The following is a 9215-nucleotide window of genomic DNA, read 5'->3' as shown; positions in this document are numbered from 1 at the left end:
AATGTATAAAATTATGGGTACTGCCTAAATCAATCAACACTATTACCTTTTCCTTCTTGGTATGTCCTTCTATGTTGATAGTTTGAGGAGTGGTAATTCTTACCAATGCATTACAAGATATGGTTGGATACATTTCTTCTTTCTCTAGGGTTTCTTCTCAGTGTATATCCTCTTATTTGAAGTTTCTTATTCCTTTTCTTCCTCTTCTTCATAATCTATGTAAAATAATTTATTCTCTACACACTTATGACCTTTAGTGTATTTTCTATCACAATTGTAACAACGCCCTTTTTCTCTTTTTTCTTCCAATTGTTGTGCTGTCAACCTTATAGGTTGTGGAAGGGGAGGGGTAACAACACTTCCATATTTATAATTGTGATTTCTAGTCTTTCTTGTTGCCATAATTTTTATTTCCATTTTTCTTGCCAACCTGAATGCCTTCTCCAATGAATCAGGTTCCAAAAGGAGAACCTCATGTTGGATGTTATCCTTTAAACTCCCTATGAATACATCAATCCTATGCTCCTCTGGCATATCTTTTACCCTTATATTCAATTTTTGGAAGTCCTCAATGTGCTCCACCATTAAACCCTTTTATTTGAGATTTATCAATTGGCTAAAAAAAGTGTTTATTTTTGTATACACATAATGTGTTATCATTTCATCCGTAAAAATTTCCCAAGTGAAAATTTGTTTACGAGAGTAAAGCCATCGATACCATACAAATTGATTTGGTTCCAAATATAAAATTGCAATGCGTACCTTTTGTGTGTTTTTCACATTACAGAGATCAAAATATTGCTCCATCTGTAGTATCCATGTTACGGGGTCCTTGCCATCAAAGTTCCTCATATCGATCTTTGGAACATGGTGGGTCTTCGAACCAATGCTAGAGTCTATGAAATCATGATTAACATTTATTTTGTTCTCATCGTGAGTTTCCTTTACTACCCTTTCACCATTAGTAAGAATTTCTTGTAGAAACTTCATCAAATTTCTCTTCAAATCTTCCATGTTGCCTTTAAGGTTTTCTTCTAAACCATCCATCTTAGCTTCCACTTCATTCATCTTAGCTTCTACGCCTTTCTTTAAACCATCCATCTTAGCTTCCATGCCTTTCTCTAAACCATCCATATTAGCTTCCACGCCATCCATATTGGCTTCCACATCTTTCTTTAAACCATCCATCTTAGCTTTTGTTACTTTTTGTGAGAGTGAATTTTGTTTCACTTGGTCTCATAATTTTGATATATCATATTGCATTTCTTCCTCTTCTTCATGAGTCATGCTAGAGATTTCAAGTTTCTTACTAGGTGTTTCCATTTTTTTTCTTCAGGGCATCAATTAATGATAATTATTCTTCACTATGCCCTTTGAATACCTTCAAAATAATTTTTCAAACCAAACTTATGCAAAATTTGAAAAAGAACTACACAAATTTTTCACTTTGTAGGAGCTCGATATTGTATTTGATGTATCTCTAAACTTTTGGATCTTGAAGGTCTAAAATTGCAAATGTAGTAGTGCTCTGAGTCCTATTTCCAATGCCACTAGTCTAATCAAAATTGGATTCTCACAGAAAGTGTTATGCCCAATATACTAAGATGATCTAATTATACACTTTTTCAGTAGAGTGAACTTGTACGAAGTGCCACGTGTCGATTTTTAAAAATTCAGAACTGAAAACGATGCACATACAAGTACAGTCCATCTGCTTTCCGTAACTTTTGACGAAATTTCAATCTGATACTCAGAGAGAAAGTTATTACAATTTTCCCAAGGTCACCTGTCTTGGATGTAATTGAGGAGCCTGCGAAAACCCTAATTTCCTTCGATCATATCTCCAAAAATATAGTGGAACAAGGTCAGAAATTTGGACCCATGGATAACCGAGATTTCAGATCAAATGTGTTTTTGTTTTTGCTTCTGAAAGGTCGTAGAAGAAACATTGTTGCGAAAATTCCACGATGACCTATTTTGGAGCAGCGAAACCCTAGAATCCAAATCTCTGATACCAAATGTTATGAATACAGCTCAAAAAAAGATAGAAAAAATAGATCAACGACTTAGAAATCAGCCTCTTCGAGGGGGAAACCTCCTTTACATTACAAAAATGAAAAATTCTTGAATGATACAAATGACAAAACATCACTTCTATATATAGGATTCTAAGGGGTCACAATATAATCAAATCCGACAGAAAAATAATAATATAAGGGCACAAAAATAACAATAGTGGGCTTCTATGGGGAAAAATAATAACAATATGGGGAAAATAGGGTCACAACAATAACAATAAGGGCTACAATGGCAATAGTAATGAGGGAACCACTAGCACTACAAGGACCTAACAAAGTCATAATAAGAGGATATAGAAATCGAGACAAATTATATGTGTTTGAAAAATATAATTCTCATAGATATGAGAAAGGTTCATACTTAGAGTAAAAGAAGATGGTACCTATTGCAGTCTCTTATTATTAAATGAATATTTTTAACATTCACTGCAGAAGTGGTGAGAGGTACTTGACCTCATGAAAACAAAAGATGATTATCATGTCCTCAAGATTAGTGATGTGTAAGCTCATGGGGAGTAATACGTGTTGTCTTGATGATGACTCCCAAGGTTGATTTTTATTTTCATGTTTCTTATACTATTGACAATGGCTCTCGTGTAGTAAAAATGCACATGCACAGCTACAAAAGGCTTAAGGGAAGCTGAAGGTGTGAAATTTTAGTATTTCACTTTCTGTACATAGATCCTATAAAGAAAGTTTGCATGTATACACGAGTCCAAAACTGAACAATCACGTATATCATGGTTTGATGGAGAAACAATGGGACAAACTCAAAAAAAGGTTTTATGTGCTTCAGTCAATTATCAATTAGATTTTATGTTTTGATGGTTGATGGTTAGAGTCTGTTAATGTTATTTAGAAGTTATGATGGATGACTGGTTGATGATGATTCTTTGATGATTCTTACTTATATATGATAATATATGATCAGATATGACAGTGAACAGTTGGCATAAGTTCAAGGGGAGAAGTTGCTATGCTTCTAATAATGCATTGTTGCATTATGTTTGCTTCATACATAATGATTCTTTGGTGATGTTGGTTATGAAGTTCTTGAATGATGAACTTGTTAGCTCATACTATGATGAATAGTTGTTTATGTCTACTTAAGTTGCACATTAATCGAATATCTCTTGATGAAGTCGTGTTGGTGTGATAATAATTATTATGAAGAATGGGCCAAACGAATGGTGTTACTGCAGGTTTCCTGAAGACATTGCATACCAAGTCACAAGTTGATGATATTGAAGCTACATTATTCTATATTACATATTCCTCATGAGTTGTTGCCAACAGATTCTTATGGTACATATCATATATGGTGTATGATAGTTGTTGATGACTATCATGGTCGTATTGAGGTCTTTCGTCTTTGTTATAAATATCTTATCTATGATTTGATGTAAAGGTCATCATAAGACCTATGATGTACTCATTGTAAAATTGAGTCATGTATGGACTATTATGGTCAAGTCCTTTTTCAACATGTGATGTAATCTGAAACCCCACTGTGTTTTGGAAGTTGATGTAATAATGATGTCAAATATGTAAAACCACTATGATTGGGTGATTGATGTAAGTTTGATTCCCTCGTGATAGGACAAGTCATATGACTCATAGAGCCATGTACTTCATTTTACATCCATCAAAAACTTCAGCACGTGCTCAGGGGGAGCATGATCCATGTTCATACTCAGCAATTCAGATACAAAAGTCTTCATTCATCATTGGTCATCCCCTCTCCCTTGATGTAAAAGTGGGAGAGTAGCTTGGTGTTTGGCGAGTAGCTCAGTTTAGTGCTTGGCGTGATTTGTTTTGCAAGTATTTATAGTTTGTGGTCACGAAACACAAAAGTGGTTTCCATCAAGTCCAAAGGGGGAGATTGTTGGCATTATGAATTATGTGTTTTCCTTGATGGCAACCTACCTAATGAAGTGAAAACTACTTCATGAGTTGTCTCTTAATGGAAACCTACCTATTGAATCTATAAACATGATGTGTCTACAGATGTGATAAAGTGTTTTGACAAAGGAATAACAGTTTAGAGGCAGAGGTATGATAAAGTTGAAATTTCAAGAAGTATACACAGGGTTTGTTAAGAAAATTCATGTACACATGCAAGTATGAAGAAGAAAAGGCGTGTAGAATTTCCACACCATGGTATTATAAATACCAAGGGTTCTTACCATGGTATTTCCCTGTGGTGTTGATCCCATTAACGAATGTTTTGATCTCGTCTAAGAAAACCATCGATTGGAGTATGGTTTTGACCTGTGGTATTGGATAAAGGTTAAGATATGTAAGGTGATGAAGATAAAAGGGGTATTTTGTGTGTGCAAGTGATGGAAATCTTATGAATAGTTAGATTTGAAGCAAATAATGTAATGGGCTATTGACGCCTTACTTGATCTAAAATAAGTATGCGCCTAGGAGTTTCATGATGGATCAGATACAATAGATCTAAGATGATTTATATTCATAGTGTCTGAACGTGTGATTTTTTTGTGTATGCTGAGATTTGGGTATGTTTGAAGTTCTGTGTTGTAGGAAACATTTGATTATGAATTTGCATATCTGTATGTGGGTTTGATAGCCTATAAGGCACGTACACATTCTAGTGTTATTCTGATTAGTTGCATACACACAGATTTGTTTTCTAAAAAGCACGTACACACGCGAATATCCTTTGAAGAAAGCACGTACAGAAAGTAGGGTTTTGATGAAAAGGATGTCTGATCAGCTTAATCATTTTCAATGTGTTTATGTTGTCTTTCAATGAAGTCTTCTTGATGATCTGAGCTTAAATAATGATGTCTTGATTATGAATTGATTAATTGAAGAATGTTGAAGTAATTTGCTAGTTGTGATGAAGTTCAATGAACGTTTTGTGGTTGTTTCAGAATGATGCACTAGATCTGAGTAAGATTCAATGTTTGTTTCAGAAAGACAATGGTTTAGTTTTTTGGTGTTAGCGATTTAAGATCTCTATGCGAGTATGCTTCATGAAAGGTGTGTACACATGCGAGTTTGATACTACAAATTGGCGTACATATTTAGACATATGGTTGATCATGGTTTGGAGTAACATGATCTAGTTTCTGTGAAGTGTATTATGTTGTTTGATATTCTAGTTACATTGATCTGATTATTCTAGCTGATTCATTGAGTTTGAAGTTGATTCACTGATTGGGTTTTAGTGATTGGTTTCTTTAGTTGGGTGAGAGATTGATGATTGATTTATAGTGATAAGTTTCAGTTTGATTATTGGCTTTGAACTTAAATTTTGGTAGTGGGTCTAGTCCAAAAATTTGATGAAATGTGGCATACAAGTTGTGATGTTGTGTAGAAGGTGGATCCAGTTTGAAAATTTATGAAACGTGGTCCTGAGACATGAGGGAGTTGGAGATTTCTTCTAATGGTAGCTAGTAAATAAGTTTAGGGGGTTGGAGCTCCCTTCAATTAGTAGTTGGAGAACAAGCAAAGGTTGCAACCTTCTGCAGGTTGGTGCTTGCATACTAGTATACATTTACGCCAACACAAGAATTAGGGTGTTGGAGCTCCCTTCTAGTAGGTGGTGGAGAACGAGCGAAGGTTGTAGCCTTATGCAAGTGGGTGTCTCTGTGCTGGTATGATTCTGCACCAGTACAATATTGTAAAATATTTTGTTTATATTAAAAAGAAGACAAAGACAAGAGAAGCAAGTGGTTTTTTCCCACATTGGGTTTCCACCATAAATCCTAGTATTCATGTGTGTTGTTTATGTGTGATGGTTTATTTTGTTCTTAATAGACATGGTTACTTTATATTTAATGTTTAATGAAGCATTCATGCACTGGATCAAAATAAATAGAAGATGAATTACCTGCAAAGTGAGTTTACTAGATATATGCTAGTTTTCTTTAGAGAAATCATGTACACACGCAGGATCCCTTATGTAAAGTCACGTAAAGAAATCACGAAATGAAATTTAAAAGTTTATTGATTTGAAAATACTGATTCACAACCCCCCCCCCCCCCCCCCCCCCTCTTAGTATTTTTCCCAACATTATGCATGTGTAATTGTGAATTTGTAACAATCCAATTTAGTTATTTCTAGCTGTGTTAAGTTAAACTAGTTCTAACTAGTGATAGAACTAGTTGGAGGTCACTTGCGCAGTGGGAAAGTAGTCTAACTTAGTGATCATCTAGTTAATTGATAAGTCAACCAAAAATAGCTAATGCATGTAGGGAATTCAAGTTCCATAGTTGTGGTAGAGATTCTAAGGCATTATAACATGTGGTTGTAAACTAATTTTAGTGTACGTGTGTTGCATGCAATCAGATGATCAATCCTTTTTGATTTCACAATCAACTTGGAATAAATTCCTAAAAAATAGGGGTTAATTCCTTTGGAATATCCCAAGGAAATAGGGGCTCAAGTTGAGGCAGAAATTTACTAAGTCTAGGTCATAGCTTCTCATTGAGAAAAGTGATAATTTATTCACTTGTAGGTTGTGCTCAAAGCAGGCAAGCAATTATAATAAATTGTATATTCATCTTATTAATGAAAAGAGGCTTGAGGGGTTTTTCTGAATTGGTTTCCCCTAGAAAAATACTTTGCATGTGTGGTTTTTCTTATTGCAATTTTGTGAATGTTGTTCTAAATTTTGAATTAAACTCCAAATATTTGTAGTGTATAATTGTGTGTCTTGATTTAGATTAAATTTATTAAGCAGTTGTAATTCGATCACCATATTTCTACAACAAGAATTGTTATAGTGTGACAAGTAGTCTAACAATCATTGTCACATTAATGATTCATTACATTACAATGTTTTCAATGTCACATTGCAACTTTGATTGAATTAGGGTTTAATGTTTTCATTTATAATATTGGGTTTAGAGTTTATTCTCGCTTATAATATTAGATTTAGGGTTTATAATATTAAGATTTATAATCATAGGGTTTATAATATTATTCTTAGGGTTTTTAATGTTTTATGTTTATAATGTTAATCCTAGTGTTTATAATCCCTTGTTTTTAATATTATTCCCTTAGTTTTATTATCCCTTGGGTTCTGAATATTAATCCCTTCATCTTAAAATAGTATTAGTCCCGAGGGTTCATTAATCCCTTGCATTTATAATATCAATAATATCTTGGATTAATTAATGCTTGGGTTTATAATGTTAATCCCTCTTATATAATAATTAATCTCAACATTTACAATATTAATCTTATGTCTGATATATTACTCTTAGGGTTTATAATAATAATCCTAGGGTTTATAATCCCTTGGTAGTATAATATTGATCCTAGGTTTTAATATCAATTCCTTACTTTTCTAATTCATTTAGTTTATAATATTAATATAGACTTTATATTCCTATGGTTTATAATATTAATTCTTTTGGTTTATAATATTAATAATCTTTTGTTTTATTAATCTCTTCAGTTTATAATATTAATATTAAGGGCTTATAATATTAATATTTTGAGCTTATAATATCAATAATCCCTTGGGCTTATTGATCCATTGGGTTTATAATATTAATATTTTTGGTTTATTGATCTCTCGGGCTTAATTTTAGATTTAAAAAGTACTCATATATTTTAAAAACTATGCAGATTTACTAAATTTTTCTTAAGATATATATGTTACAATGGTATGGAGTTCAATCATTACTCATGTTTCTTCCTACGTGTAAACCCTATATAAACCCTATATTAAAAACACTATATATTAAACCTATATAGTAAAAGTCCATATTATAAACCCTAATATTTAATACAATGTAATAAATAACCATAAGTTTAAGCCTATTGATTGTAATAATATTGAGTATCTATATATATATATAAAAGTTTAATATATAGTATATATATAGCTAATATTAGAATATATTTCAAATATCTATATATAAAAGATATTTATAATGATATTAATAAATAAATAACACGTATTGAACCTAACATAATGCTGAGAGATAAATAAATATTATCAATAATAACTAAATGTTATTATATCTTAATTATATTATAGTTTGAAATATAATTTTTAATATATTAATATTATATTATATAATAACATAATATTAATCCTAAGGTTTATAATCTTTTGGGCTTATAATATTAATCTTAAGTTCGATGCTAATCCCTTATATTTATAATCCATTGAGTTTAAAATATTAATATTATACTTTATATTCCTATGGTTTATAATATTAATCCCAATGGTTCATTATATTAATTCATTGGTTTTATAATATTAATCTCCTGGGTTTATAATATTAATCCTATGTGTCCCTTAGGTTTATTGATCTCGTGCTTTGTAATATTAATATCTTGAGTCTATTGATCCCTAAAACTTAATTTTAGGTTTAAAAAGTATTATATATTTTGAAAATTATGAAATAAACTTTTCACAAGATATATATGTAACAATGGTATGGAGTTCAATGGTTTCTCCTCTTTCTTCCTAATTGTAAGCCATATATAAAAGCTATATAAACCCTATATTAAAAATTCTATATATTATCTCTATATATTAAAAACCTTATATTAAAAAACTCATATCATAAAGCCTTATAAAAATTAAATGCTATGCTATATATAAACCCTTATAAAAATGAAATACAATGCTATATAAGCTCTATATTAAAAACACTATATATTATCCCTATACATTAAAAATCCTATATTAAAAAATTGATATTATAAACCCTTATATTAACCCAATGTTATAATATGAATATTATAAACTCTAAAATTTAATACAATCTAATAAATAACCCATACATATATATAGAGCTATTATTACCAATACACTCCAATTATTTATATATAAAGGGTGTTTACAATAATATTAATGAATAAAAAATAATTCTCACCTAGAGATAAATAAGAATTATTAATAAAAACCAAATGATATTATATCTTAATTATACTATATTTTGAAATATAATTATTAATATATTAATATAATATAATATAATAATATAATATTAATCTTAAGGTGTATAATATTTTGGGCTTATAATTCTTATATTTATAATTTATTGAGTTTATACTATTAATATTAGATTTTATATTATTATAGTTTATATTATTAATTTTTTGTGTTTATAATATTAATTCCAATGGTTTATTATAATCCC

The sequence above is a fragment of the Pinus tabuliformis genome, chromosome Q, assembly GCF_031772625.1.
Source record: "Pinus tabuliformis cultivar Carrire ecotype Pingquan chromosome Q, CPIR1, whole genome shotgun sequence".
Taxonomy (NCBI): Eukaryota; Viridiplantae; Streptophyta; class Pinopsida; order Pinales; family Pinaceae; genus Pinus; species Pinus tabuliformis.
The sequence above is the reverse complement of the archived record's forward strand: the minus strand, read 5'-3'. Positions refer to the sequence as shown.